Source organism: Podarcis filfolensis (assembly GCF_964270895.1).
Source record: "Podarcis filfolensis genome assembly, chromosome: 1".
Taxonomy (NCBI): Eukaryota; Metazoa; Chordata; class Lepidosauria; order Squamata; family Lacertidae; genus Podarcis; species Podarcis filfolensis.
The window spans coordinates 85,182,261-85,197,577 of NC_139604.1; the positions used below are offsets into that span (position 1 = coordinate 85,182,261).

Here is a 15,317-nt window from a genome sequence, read left to right on the forward strand (position 1 = left end):
CAAGCTATTTGTCCACCAAGCCCAGTGCCATCTGATAATAGCTGCCCAGTATCTCAGACAGAGATACTTGGCATTACTTGCTACCTGATCCTTTCAGTTGGAGATGCTGGAAGGTTGAATCTAGAACCTTCTGCGTGCCAAGCAGGGGCTCGGTCACTGAATTATGGCCCCGTCCTTTTTTGACAGCTAAATATTGTAGCACAAGGATTTGCTAAAGAGGCTGCTCTGGGAAAGGGTTGGATGGACTGGGCTTTCTTATAATCCCTCAAGGGAATTTAATGCACTGACAACCTTTTCAGAGCTGTGGGCAGTTTTTCTTCACCCCCAATTTGCAAGCGGAAGACAGCTGTCACTCTCAGGAAGTAATAAGCGTGGGGACCCAAAGCTCTGAGGAAAATAAGCTACCTCGTATAGTGCAAGAGCTGGCAAAAACTGCACAGAAGTAAGCAGGAGTTGTATGACTTCTGGAGATATGCTTGTTTTTCTGTCACTTGGGTGTAACGTGAATGGCTTTCTGGCTAGCCAGGTAGATGGATTGGTAGACTGTCACTGGCAGGGAGTAGGGGGAGGCTGCTGGCATTCTGGAGATAAAAGAACTTTTCATAGGTGACATAAGCAGGCCCACTTATCTCCATAAGAGCAGTCAGCGCGGAAGCAAAAAGGGTGAAGTAGCAGAAGGAGGTTCACTGTGCACGCTACCTTGAAGAGAGAGATATACCATACAACAGCTGCTTTGTTTCCTGTATCTTGGAGTCCCAGCTCTCCAGACTGGCATAATAGTTTGTGTAACTAATCACCTTCACTAATGTATTTGCTGGAATAATGCAGTATGAGGTAACAACATGAAGATCACCTGAGAGTGTTATTCACATAGGATTAAAATGCAGCACTGTTCAAGGGAACTCCAGGAAGGCTGGCTGATGTGATGCTCAAGGTTAGCACAAAGGACTCCCTCTTCTCTCCTGCCATTCAGAGGACAGCAGGCAGGAGTATATATTTCCATAAAGAATGCTTGAGCTGGTGGCATATAGTTTAAAGAAATAATCCAGGCGCCCAATAAAAGCTGCGACAGGGACACTCCTGCCCCGAGTTCCTTTCAGTCAGCCATGCCCTCCTTTGGGATGCTAGAAGTTGTAAGGGACTCCAGCAATAAGCAGAGGTTGTTATTCTTCCTCGCATCCAGATTTGCATCTCATCTTTCTTTTGGGTCTCCTCTCTTCCCACCCTTAAAGGAGGGGAAGGAACCATTTTTTACCACTTGCCAGTTTCCTTCTCAGGCAATTAAAGGAGACCAGTCTGTATTTCTCTTACTAGCCAGAGTACAGTAGCTCTCCCCCAATGTTTCAGACAAAGGTATTTCCAAACCTAACTAGAGATACCATGGATCAAACCTTCTGTATGCAAAGCATGTGTTCTCTCACTCAGTCACAGCTAGATTTACATCCTGCTTACATAGTTCTCTCTAACTCTTGGCCTTTCAATAAGATTTTTGTTGAAACATTTTGTCCCTCATTCTGAGCATGATGCCTGGTTTCTACATAATGCTTACCTTCTCAGCTGGCTTTTTTTTTTTTTAATCAACATATGCATAGAAAACATTGTGTTGCAATTGCTGGTCCATTTATTTGTTTATTAAAAGATCCTTGAGCTTGATTCCTGCTACCGACCTACCATGCAAAAATCCATGTTGACAGTCACATACCATGCCACATATAGGCCTCTGCCATAACTAGTCCTCCCACACAGGGAAACATTTTGTTGGAAGATGCCCTTAGCAGAAACATCTGCAAAGGTTTCTGCTGTAGTTTAGGCAGCTCATACTGTGCACTGTTCATGCAAGGCTCTTATGCCTGTGAGAGGAGTTGTAATGACTCAGGAACATGGCTGCATCCAGGTCTGAGTAGTAGAAAGCAACTCGAGTACAGTAACTGGAGAGAGAGAATGCTCACATAGAGAAAGATGCTGCAGATGACTCCAGTCGTGATGATGATAAATGGACTCAGGTGTTGGGAATAAGAAATAGGGCTTTGTTTTTGTGCTGCTAAATGGATGCTGCTTGATGCTTTCCCACAGGCATTTGGTTGGCCACTGTGAGAATAGGATTCTGGATTGTCTTCTGGTTGTCCAGAAGACAACCAGATGCCAACCATCTCTTGACTTCAGTGAAAGCCACAGCATGAACATATTCCTGAGTTGTGCAAGAGGCTGAGCAAATTTGAACTCTGCTGTCCATTGTCAGAATGCAAGATTTTGTCCATTGGGTTATACTGGCTGTCTCCTTTGATAACATTAAGAATTAATTAATTCAATTTGGAAGATATTCAAGACAGCTATCTCAAAGGGCAGGAACTTTGATAGCATCAGCAGTTGAGTCAAATGAGGAAATATAAAATGGAAGGCTGATTATATCAAGATGTAAAAGGAGAATAAGGTACGAAAAGGTCACAAACTTTAATTAGAGTGTATTTTTTTAAGAAACTTTACTTTTAGTGGTTCTTTAATGTGGGAATTGTAATAAATATCTGTCTTTATTCTAATAAATGTTTCCCCATATCAGTCACTAACAAATTTTTATTTCTATTTCTATTTTATTTGCCCCTTAGAGCACTTCTAATTTTCCTGGTAATTTTCAAACTGAATCATTTACTACATTTCAGAACCCATTTGTCACTGGGAATCAGGGCTAATCACCCCCACAGTCCCACACACCCCACACTCTTTTTTGTGTGACACCTGAAGAGGAGGATAACACCACCAAACTTAATTTCAGTTCTTCTCCATTCTTTGGACTTATGTACTGCCTCCCATATTACAGACCTCTTCATGAGAAGCAAATAACTGTAGATGGACTAAGCAGACAGTAAAATACCCCCAATACTGGGCAACTACAGAGAACCGTTTGCCAAGTAGTAACTTACCACAGTGTGGCTGTATAACTATTTGCTAAGCCAGTCCTTGATACTATGCTGCCAAAGGGGAAGCAAAGGTTTGCCACCTGATCATACATCTAGGTAAGTAGTAGACTGTAAGATTCTCTTGCCACTTGGCCAAACAAGAGGACAACACAAGGCAGCAAGCTTACCAAGTGATCTATATGTATACCTTGGCAAGTCATTGCTTTATATTTGGTTGCCTATTTGGTGCAGAGAGAGCCAACATGCTACCCGTCAAATGTTGCTGGACTCCAACTCCCATCATCCCATACCACTTCCCATGCTTGCTGAGGATGATGGGAGTTGTACTCCATCATCTGGAGGACACCATATTGCCTACCTTGGTTTATGCTATCTTGCTTTGCCCCGGTTACAATTATAATTTGAAGATCAATCTCCAACATATATGGTTCGTGCAAGTCCAATGTCAGGCCTGAAAAGAGTTAATATTTATTTAATCTGCTGTTTTGTTTTCTATAATATACTTCTCATCTGAGGCATAGTCATGCATGATGCACAGATGAGATTTACAAACCACATCTTTGAAATATTGTAAACTCAATGCATGCATTAGTCATCTACTTTTTCTTTCCCCCTCTAACAGTATTCTCTGGTTTTGAAATGGATTTAATGAAACCGTAGAATATCAAATAACAAAGTACTGGCTCTAAGAAATTAAATGCTAGTTGGATTTATTTCTACTTTCATAGTAGAATGCCCACTGTCAGTATTGTATATTTGATAAAAAACGTGTGACTTAAAGAATATTTCATCACTCTTAGGGAACTGGAAAGTATTTGTATTATATTTTTTGAATACCTACACACAGTGGGCTCTGTTGTGCAATCAATGCACAAATTAAACTGTGGAATTTCCCTTCCAATGTATAATTGTTCATCTGAAGCCTTGGGTAGTGTTTCGATGCTGTACCTGAATATGAGTTAGCAGAGTAGAAGATTAAGGCTGGAATCCTATACCAACCTCCCTGAGAGTAAAGACCTGTTGAACTCAGTGAGATTTAATTCCGAGTAGGCATGTATAATATTGTACTCGCTCCCTGGATGATGAGTGAAGGGAGTTAAGCAGAATCGTAAAAATATCAAGCATTATAGAGGAGACAACATAACTGATCTCCCAAATTTAAAATAGAAATGAAATGCTGCTATTTAAGGGTGGGGATGCCAATTTCTTCAAAGGGCGAGGAAGAACTTTAACATTAGGAATGGGCTTGCTATTTAATTTCACAGAGCTGCGTGTTAGATGTAAAAATAACAGAATAGCAGCTAAGGTACTGATAGAGTGAATGACAGCTTTGGGGAGTCAGTTTTGATTTGAAAAAAAGCTATGCAGAGAGAAAGTGTTTAAACATTCCCTCCCCCTACCACATCTCCAAGCAAATTGACAGCCCCCTGACCCCCAGATGCATTTTGCTTTAAAGGAACACACTGTGGCAGGAGATCAATCCTGGATCTCCAATGTAAGCTATAGGTTGTCCCTTTGTTCCATTTTATTTATCCTTCCATCTAACCTCAACCCTGTGCAATTAAATGGCAAGCTCACTCCCAATTTGAAACTTCAAGATGTCCTTTCATCTTGCCTTTATTCCTCTTGCTCATAAATAACATCAAGGTTTCCCGTGTCCCTTTTCAGGGCTCTTTGTTCCCACCCGTTATCAAGTTGTCCTTGATAGTTCTGAAAATCCATTTCTTTCGGGGAGTGGTTGATTTCAAGAGGTCAGAGCCTTGCCTGCCACTGGAAACCAGGTCCATGAAAAGCTGCTTAACAGAGAGGGGTTTACTTACAATGTGGATTGTCTACATACATCTGGTAAGTGCCTAGGTGTCAGCCCTGGAGAAGGAGATGAAAGTAAAGAAAATGAATGAGTCCTGCCTTGTTGAACAATTGACAAAATGTTGCAGGGCATGAAGGAAGTCTCTAGAGAGTAGTGTGTGCGTTTGTGTGTTGTTATTTTGCTTTACGAAGCGCTCCCTCAAAAAGGATTTTTCCTGATTGCTGTAAATTTATTTTAGATGGCTCAGGGCTAGTCAAGTTGAAGTTGATGAGGGGCCCACGTAGCATGTTGTTCAATTAACTGCCAAGGCTTTCTTTGCTGGTGTGCTTTCACTATAGGTTTGTGCTCTGTTGCTATTTCAGCAAACAGTAGAGAAAATCCCTAGTTTCCATTTAATGGTTGCTGCAAAGGGGTGTGTTTGTGTGTTTTAACAACCGTAGTTAGCAAGAGAGATGTGAAAAAATTTCATGCACCTGCCTTTCCAAACAGCAGTAGTTTACACATACATTAACTCTAGCAGCAAAATTAAAGGTATTTCAATTTGCAACCATTTGTACAGCCATTTTGCGGGGAGAGTAAAACACTGCTGCTCTTTTTTAGCTTTGCCTTTATGCCGAGGAGGAAAGTAGTGGGATGTGTGTTGTTGTTGTTTTTTAAAAAAACATTACTTTGTGTGTGAGTGAACTTTCCAAACCAGCACAGCATTTAAAGTTGTTAGCTTAGATGAAATATTTGTCACAGCTGCCACCCAAATATTAATATGCTAGCTACTGTAATATAAAGTCAGTGTACACATTATGCAACTCTAAAGGCAACCCCTAGTGGGAAGGGTACATGTGGAGAGAGGGGCACCAAAGGCAAGAGAAAATTCTGGACAGGATGTATGTGTGTGGTGGAGTTATTCCTGAGTAGAAGGGTTGTGAGAAGACTTAGAAAGAGAGAGGCATATATTTGTTTTTCATAAACTGTATGCTCTAGAAAATAGCTTGCCTGGCTGAGCGGTGAGAGTGGGCTACAAAGCTACATAACCCAATTTTCAAATCATGAACTCACTTGTGTGTGAGCCTTGAGCCCACTCACTCTGAGGACTTAGAGATCCCCAATGTCATAAGCAAGCCTAGCACTCTGAACCAGGCTGCCAGTCTCCATAGGAAGGCGTGGAGTACATTCTTGTAAATGTTGTTTAGTCGTTTAGTTGTGTCCGACTCTTCGTGACCCCATGGACCAGAGCATGCCAGGCACTCCTGTCTTCCACTGCCTCCCGCAGTTTGGTCAGACTCATGTTTGTAGCTTCGAGAACACTGTCCAACCATCTCGTCCTCTGTCGTCCCCTTCTCCTTGTGCCCTCAATCTTTCCCAACATCAGGGTCTTTTCCAGGGAGTCTTCTCTTCTCATGAGGTGGCCAAAGTATTGGAGCCTCAGCTTCACGATCTGTCCTTCCAGTGAGCACTCAGGGCTGATTTCCTTAAGAATGGATAGGTTTGATCTTCTTGCAGTCCATGGGACTCTCAAGAGTCTCCTCCAGCACCATAATTCGAAAGCATCAATTCTTCGGTGATCAGCCTTCTTTATGGTCCAGCTCTCACTTCCATACATCACTACTGGGAATACCATGGCTTTAGCTATGCAGACCTTTGTTGGCAAGGTGATGTCTCTGCTTTTTAAGATGCTGTCTAGGTTTGTCATTGCTTTTCTCCCAAGAAGCAGGCGTCTTTTAATTTTGTGACTGCTGTCACCATCTGCAGTGATCATGGAGCCCAAGAAAGTAAAATCTCTCACTGCCTCCATTTCTTTCCCTTCTATTTGCCAGGAGGTGATGGGCCCAGTCTTGTAAATACCCAAGGGCAAAAAACATAAAAACCCAAAGACAGGTTTAGTTTTTGTTTTAGAAATATATATATTAAACATGTTGCTTTTGCCATGAGGATTTCACTGTGCCGCCCATGTGGAAGGTGCTCCAGCTTCCTTGCTATAATGCTTGTGTGTTCTTACGTTGTGACTTGGCTGCACCACATTATGTGTATAACCTACCCCTGTTTTACACATGCCCATTGGACCCAGTCTTGTTCTTGTCTGCTCAATCCACCAGAGCCTGTCTTCACATGCAGGGGAAGCCTCTAACGTCTTATCAGAAGTCCCATTGAGTGGGACACACACCTGAGTAAATGTGCTGAAGAATCAGCAGAATGTATCAGCGAAACAATGTGCATTTTCACAAAACTGTATTTCCTGTTTCATGATTATTATTTTTTACATTTAACCAATATTTCTCAGCAGTCCAAATGAAATTGTTTTAAAGTGAATATGCTCCTTCAAACTCATGAGACCATGCGAGTCCCACTTTGAATAGGTGTAGCTATCTTGAAAGACCAGGTGAAGTCCTCTGAAATGGCTTCTTTGTGAAGTGTGCTGAGATTCTTACTATGATTTGAACGTTTCTAATTTAGTAGCCAGTTCCAATATTTCCCCCTTATACTTTCCACATCTGAAATTGCTCATTTACATGGCACCTATTCTTTCTCTTTCTGCTTGCACTTGTCTGTTGACTTCAGCTGCTGCCTGTGCCCACTCTTCATTTAGATCATTACATTTTGCCAAATGAAAAGAACTTCTCCAAGAATGAAATGTTCACACTTTCTTAGGGCTATGCAGATTAATTCTTCTGTAAAGCAGAAATCGTTAATTGGGAAATAAACCTTTGCAGAGGAAAATGGATAGTGCTGATTCTGCCAATGAATATTCTAACGTGCCTTAGTGGAGGGGTTTTGAAACTTTCTACCTCCAGGGCCCACTTGAGACAGCTGAAAATTACTGAGGCCTCTCAGCCACAAAATGGTGGTACAGGGGCAGAGCCAGTCACAAAATGGTGGCAAGTAAAGGCAGGATTTGGCATATAATCAGCTGGCAGTTACTGATGTCACTTCTAATGAGATTCCATCTTTGGGAATGGTTACATTCTTTGCCATGGTGTTTCCCTTGTGGCAAGGAGTTCCGTAGCTCACCTTTTCTCAAGCTAAGTACAGACCTTTGCTCCTGCTAAGGCTCCCCATTTTAGGCAGAATTTGTTGATCCAGAGGCGGTAAGTGGAAAATAATAATATAATAATAATTTATTATTTATACCCCGCCCATCTGGCTGGGCTTCCCCAGCCACTCTGGGCGGCTTCCAACAAAATATTAGAATCATAGAATCATAGAATCATAGAGTTGGAAGAGACCACAAGGACCATCGAGTCCAACCCCCTGCCAAGCAGGAAACACCATCAGAGTACTCCTGACATATGGTTGTCAAGCCTCTGCTTAAAGACCTCCAAAGAAGGAGACTCCACCACACTCCTTGGCAGCAAATTCCACTGTCGAACAGCTCTTACTGTCAGGAAGTTCTTCCTAATGTTTAGGTGGAATCTTCTTTCTTGTAGTTTGGATCCATTGCTCCGTGTCCGCTTCTCTGGAGCAGCAGAAAACAACCTTTCTCCCTCCTCTATGTGACATCCTTTTATATATTTGAACATGGCTATCATATCACCCCTTAACCTCCTCTTCTCCAAGCTAAACATGCCCAGCTCCCTTAGCCGTTCCTCATAAGGCATCGTTTCCAGGCCTTTGACCATTCTGGTTGCCCTCCTCTGGACACGTTCCAGTTTGTCAGTGTCCTTCTTGAACTGTGGTGCCCAGAACTGGACACAGTACTCCAGGTGAGGTCTGACCAGAGCAGAATACAGTGGCACTATTACTTCCCTTGATCTAGATGCTATACTCCTATTGATGCATTAAAATATAATAATGCATCAAACATTAAAAACTTCCCTAAACAGGTTTTGTTATTTTCTATTTCCCCCTTCCTGCATCCACTGCTGTACTTTCTTCTCCTCTTTCTCCATCCATGCTCAAGTTGTGCCCTATTGCCGCTCACCCCCCCAACTGTCAGTTTCTTTTATTCCTCCTCCCTAGTCCTTTCACATGTACATCTTCCTCCTATAACAGCTTTCCTCTGTTCTCCCCTTACTTTCTTTCCCTGTTTGTTTTTATTATTATTATTATTATTATTATTATTATTATTAATAATAATAATATGAACCTTTTATGTCACTTTCTAATTTCCTCCAACACCTCCTCTGGCCCTTTTCCCTACCTACACAGCAACACACCAATCTTTTCTAACTCCTGGCCACCTTTATTCGGCATGGAAGTGGTTATTGGTGCTGACTAGGAGACTAGGCAGGCAGGTGAGGAGCGCTGGGCATGCAGTGGCACTGAGGCCCTCCAGTACATGGTCTCACTGGTGGGTCCCAGCCCACACTGCCTTACTGGATCTGAGCTTTTCTGTTTTTCAGGAGGGAGAGACACATCAACACAGTGGAATCTATGGACCAGCTCTCAAAATCTATGGTTGCATAAGAATCTGTGCATCAAGCAAATTGAAAATTAAATTAATGACTTATTGTAGTGAGAAGGGAGTTGTGTAGGTGTATACCTGAAAGAAATAAGCCTGAGGGTTTTTTTATTAAAAAAATCTTTAACGTATGCAGCAAAAATAATGGCAGCATAGATTCTCTCTCTTGCTATACTTGTAATATCTTAGCACAGAGGAAAAAAGATGTGGCAGCCCTTGTTGTAAGGTGTTTCTTCCATAATTAGCCTTAACGGTATGCACAGAAGTACATTTCTTCCCTCTCCATATATGTGCTTAGTGAAAAGATGGTTGTATGAGGATGAGCTGGAAACCCAAATTGTATTCAAATCACTGTGTGGTCATTAATGTCTACTAATAATATTGGGTGGAATTCAACGCCACACTATTACAAATGTTTCATCTCTGCAAGCATTTCAGCTTGCCAGATAGAAACAATCTGTCCTCTCCTTACCCTGCATGTTATTCTGGGGGTTCTTCCATCCCCCCCAAAACAATTTAAGGCTCAGAGGGTGGGGAGGGGGAGGAAAGGTGCATTGCACAAGCCAAAGACCTTGTCTCCATCCCCATAGTTCTACCCGGACACTGAGGTCCAGCACCGAGGGCCTTCTGGCGGTTCCCTCACTACGAGAAGCCAAGTTACAGGGAACCAGGCAGAGGGCCTTCTCGGTGGTGGCACCCGCCCTGTGGAACGCCCTCCCACCAGAAGTCAAAGAGAACAACAACTACCAGACTTTTAAAAGACACCTGAAGGCAGCCCTGTTTAGGGAAATTTTAATGTTTGATGCATTACTGTATTTTAATATTTTGTTGGAAGCTGCCCAGAGTGGCTGGGGAGGCCCAGCCAGATGGGCGGGGTATAAATAAATTATTATTATTATTATTATTATTATTATTATTATTATTATTATTATGGAGGGCTTCCACTGATGGAGTTTCCTAGGTGAATCCCACCACTTCTTAATTTTGTATAGTGCCATCAGGCTACTTTGGGTCCAAGACACTAGATCCTTGTTCTGAGGAGCCTACCATCTGTGACCTGTCTTAATGAAGGGGGAGGAAATAAGCAGAGCTGTACCTAGGCTCCCTTGTGCCCTTGGCAAGGAGCTGCATTGACCACACCCCATGCCTTGCCCCCTTGGAGCCCTGTTAGGGAGGGGCCCAGAGGAGCCTATGCATCTCGTCTGGCCACCCAGATCAGCTGGGTGGGTGGGCTCTCTGGCCCCACCCAGCACTGGCATTCTCCCCTTGCAGGTAACTTCCCAGAATATGGCCCTTGACAGAAAAAGATTCCCCATTCTTCCTGCCAGGGCCGTCTTTGGCAGATGCGCCGCCGGGGTGCAAAGATCCACTCAGCACCCCCCAAATTTAGTTTAGCCCCCAAATTAACTTTTATAATGCTTATGTCAGACACCACACTTACGCCTTATCTCTTGTTTACGATAGAAGGGAGGAAGAAGAAACATGCTTTTTTAACGATTTCTCTAAATGAATTTGAACTGTAAGTGATGAAATTAAAGCGTGCCGTTGTGAATGACGCCTGTTTGGTAAATGAGTGCACAAAGTCGAAAGTCCTTCAGTGAAACAGTAGGTATACATTTCGGTAATATCTAGGTATATATGTCTTTTGTTTTTCTAGCTTAATCAAAATTACTTATTATTTCATAACAGGTAGATAGTTAAGACCTTAGCCGGTTTCAGTGGCGGGAGCATGGTGCCCCCCAGAATTCGGTGCCCGGGTGCCCCACACCCCTTGCACCCTCGGGTAAAGATGACCCTGCTTTCTGCTTTATGCACAGCTTTGTAGCTAGCAAGAAAGGAAATCTAAAGATGGACGGCAAATTAGATCGTGAGTGTTGTCTCCACCCTACTCCCAGCTGCATGATACTGTGTTTGCAAGAACTGTTCATAAGCATGGCCTCTTGAAAACTTTAGAGCTGGAATTATTGATGTGTTTATTAGTTCCACATTGTATTACATAGAAAACACTAGTCCACTAATTAGCCCTGAAGTAATTCTAACATCTTATGCAGACAGAAGTCATATTAATGATAGAACTGGAACGCTGCAGCTATCCTTGGATGCCTTTTATTGGTTTAGGAATAAAAAGAGGAGGGAGAGATTATGTATTTGTATGTATTTTATTTAAATGTTTTAGTTTTAAATATGATAAACAGTTTGCACCCATTATCCCTCATTAGCATTCCTTTTCTTCTCTTGCTTTCATTTTGATTTCCTCTCTCCCTCTCCCTCTTAATTTCCCCCCCTTTTCTATTGCACACCCTTCATTTCAGCCCATTTTGAAAAAGAAAGGAAACTAGATAGTAAGGGAATTTGTGTCAAAAGCTATATTTTTTATATAGCTCCAGAAAAATGGGGATAGGTTGATTTGAAACTATCAGGGCCTGTCTTCCTACCATGCGCCACCTTTTCTTTAATAGCCAGATCTAACTACTCCATGATTCAATGGTTGGAATTCACCTTGCTTTCCAATGTTGTAAAATATTTCTTTTTCTTTGCTATTAGATTCACCCTAGCATAGGAGCCAATTCCTAGCGGCCAAGGTCCTTTTGCACCCCCAATAATATATTTAAAGGGAACGGAGCCCTCAAAGTTGATGGGCATTGCCATTCAAATGTTGCGTGCATGTCACGTCATGAGATTAAGGATGCAGGGTGGGGCTTATCTGGTGCCCCCCCAATATATTATTCAAGTTTGCACCCCTAGCAACTGTTCTTTGGAAAAACCACTATGGTTGCTAATTGCTGGATTCTCTAAGTGTGGCAAAAAGTTGCAATGTGGAGCACTCACAATCAGGATTTCAGCAAGCCAGCCTCACCCTCTTCCAGAATACCCTGTCTTTCAAGATACCAATACAATGGTACCTGGGGTTAAGAACTTAATTTGTTCTGGAGGTCCGTTCTTAACCTGAAACTGTTCTTAACCTGAAGCACCACTTTAGCTAATGGGGCCTCCTGCTGGCGCCGCACTGCCACCGTGCGATTTCTGTTCTCATCCTGAAGCAAAGTTCTTAACCCAAGGTACTATTTCTGGGTTAGTGGAGTCTGCAACCTGAAGTGTCTGTAACCCGAGGTACCACTGTAGGAGAGATTAATTCTTTTAAGCTCTTTGATATTTTATCACGATTTAACAGATGTCTTTTCTTGAGTGTGTTTGGTACAGAATATGGTCACTAAAGATATTGTGCAGGATGTTTCAGCATCATTAAAGAAGTCTTAGTGTGTAGGCATGAAAAACCTTTGGGAATTTGCTGCACTGTGTATGTATGTGCTTATATAATATACATACATCCAGTAAACTGTTCTTCCTACCATACTGCAAAAAAACCCTCTCCAGTACAGGTTCTTAACCCCAGGTACCACTGTACCAGGTTTCTGACACCTATTCATCAGAAGCTCTTCAAGAAGCTTTGTGGTTTCTTATGCATGTGCAGAGTAATTCTAGTTCCACAGATTTTAAGAAACATTACGCCCTCAGATGTGACCTCATGTCTCCTTGTCCATTTAGACCACCTTTGCTTCTCATATTTGTATTCCCAGTTAGGTGCTGACAAATCAAAGCACCCCTTTCATCCCTTCTAATTCTTATTAAATGAGTTTCATCTCTTTGCCACTAAGTAACCTATTGCTTCAATTTACAGTTCATTACATTATGGTTGTCTGGGTTTTTATTAGTAGCAGTAGTATTTCTTTTAATCCATTTTTTCAGCCAAGGCTATGTGTTTTAAAAAAATCAATGAGTAAAGACAATACACAATTATTTATATGGCTGTTGCCTCTGTTGTAATGTAATATTATTACCATCTAAATGCTTGCAGAGCGTTCAGGCAACCAAGGTCTGTGCCACATGCTCTGCACTGCTGGAGCCCTGGAGTATTGTTTTTGAAAGCTGTTTATTCCTAAATACTCCTGATGATAATACAAATGCCACCGATGTGGTTTCAAGCACTACAGAAGAAAGGAACAGAGGGGCTCGTATTGTTTCAGATATGGCACTGAGCCTTCAAAATGTGTCTGGAAGAGAGGCAGGCAGGCAGCAGGGGCTGATTAAGAGAGAAACAGGGTGATAAAACCAAGTAGAAAATTGATCTGCAAAGCTTGCAAGTTTATTTGTAAAATTCGCCTCCAGCGGCAAAGCTTAGCCTCTGAATAAGAATGTTCTACCAAGACTGAGATTAACCCTTGATAGGCTTGATTGGTCTGATTCCCCTTTGTTTCCCATTAAAGATCTTTTATCTATGCTTCTTACCCTGAAATTCTATGTGTCATTACTAGAAAGTAAGCCACATTGAAATCAGCGGGACTTACTTCTAGGTAAACATCTCTGGAGCAGAAATTCTTTGGCAGCAGGAAGAAATCATCCATAATTTTTGGCATTCGGTGTAGATTCTGAAAGGGAGGTGGAAGAATTCACCTGCAGATGTAAAGCCATTGCTGTAAAAGGCTGGATCAATACCAAAGCAAACAGAACACCCATTTCTTGCATTTTAGAGGTAGGCACAATTACTGGATTGGGGGGGTGGCTTATACAGAGCTTATACAAATATCGTTTTTAAAAATTGAATGTGTCTCTGTGTCAACATTATGCTGAACACGCATAAGAGGATCAAGGCCAGTAAGCACAATCCTATCTCTGTTGCACATGTTCAGGGTATGTTCAAGTAACATGCCTAAAGAGAAGAGAGGAAATGAGATGCAGAGGGGAAGGAGAATTTTCCTTGGTGGAACGCAGGGACAGAGAACAGACTGCAAGTACTGGGTAATGAATTGGGCAGAATATATTTCTTTTCCTTCGAAAAGAAATATTGTGGATCTTTTTTTCGGTAAATAACTGTATTAAGAGTAGCAGCTGTTGAAAGAAACTTGCAGAAACAAGCTGGGAGGGCAGAGAGGGTTGTGTGAAATAATTCAGACCTGCTCGTTGTTTTTTACTGCTGAGTTCAGTGTGGGTTGCTTGAATGTCTTTGAAATGCTGCATCAGTGTTGCTATTGGCTGTTGCCACCAGCTTCCCTTGCCTGACTGGCATGCAAGGTGTTTGCCTTTCAGTCTGGGGCATATTCATATCTGTGTCATCTGCCACCCACTAGCAGGAGAAGCAGTGAGCTCCTGTTAAGCACAGTGTTAACTCTCCAAAACTGTAATGTGCCCAGCAAGGTTCTGGCATAAAAACCTAGGGAATCTTTGCCTGAACAAGGGAAGAAATACTCGTAGATATGTATGAAGAGTAATACAAGGGACACTTTTGATGTAAAAATGAAATGCATCGTTTGGTTGAAGTCTGAAAGCAGACAACCATATCTGGCATACACAAAACACACACATCCTCTTTATCGGTAATGCATCAGCGTTCCTTTTAACCATGGGATTAATTTGTGTATATTCACTATTTTAACACACGTGGAATAAGACCAGCTGTGTTTGTAATGAGTCAAGAAAGATATGGGGTTGAATGCAACATAGCAATAGCACTAAGGAGATTGTTCCGTCAGCCCTGCATTTGTGCCTGCCCAAGGGGCAATGATCTCCCCTCTCCTTCCACCCCCATTGTTCTGATGGTTCTCCAACTCCCCCAGAGTGGATCTGAAGGAGGCACAGGGGGCTCACAGAGGGTGGGGGAAGCCCCATTGCACTGGCAAGAGGCCTTGTGCTGGCTTCTGCCAGCAGGACCAGGTGGCTGAATCCAGCCCATAGTTTTCCACAACGCATAAATGCACTACAGTCAGCTTTGCCTGTGACTTTCTCCAGTCAGGAGGGTTTAGGGTGGAAATAAACTTTGCCCCCTGCCCCAGAAAGTAATGAAAGGACAGGGCCACGATATCTGATCTGCCTGAAAAATCTTATTTCCACAGCTTCCTAATGCAACTGTCCTTTGGATGTTTTTTTTAAAAGCCCTAAGTTGAATGTCAGTGGAGATGGACTGTTTTCTATATGTATCCATTTTTAATCCATGATTTGCGGCCATTCATTATCTTTTGTAGAGACTGCCCTGTTTACAGGACTCTTGTCTTCTTGTGAGCCGCACAGACCAATTTGCCTCATGCTCTAATATGCCGCTCATCCGCAGCCCACTTCTAAGCGGTGAAAGTTTGAGGGAGGTGGTGTTCATCCAGGCTTCCATTTCCTTTGGGAAAGGGTCACAGTAAGCTTGTGGCATTTTGTA

General features: G+C 42.4%; 1 protein-coding gene across 3 annotated transcripts in view; it reads left to right on the top strand.

Annotated features, from left to right (window-relative positions):
- Window positions 1-15,317, top strand: part of LOC310757724 (transmembrane protein 263-like) — a 299,944-nt gene that overhangs the window by 131,717 nt on the left and 152,910 nt on the right. Inside the window, exon 1 of one of the 3 annotated variants that reach the window (XM_083603281.1) lies at window positions 4,653-4,760. The exons of the other annotated variants lie outside the window; for them this stretch is intronic. The gene's annotated coding sequence lies outside the window, so the exon portion shown is untranslated. Of the gene's footprint in view, window positions 1-4,652; window positions 4,761-15,317 lie in introns of those variants that run through there. 3 annotated transcript variants of the gene reach the window in all.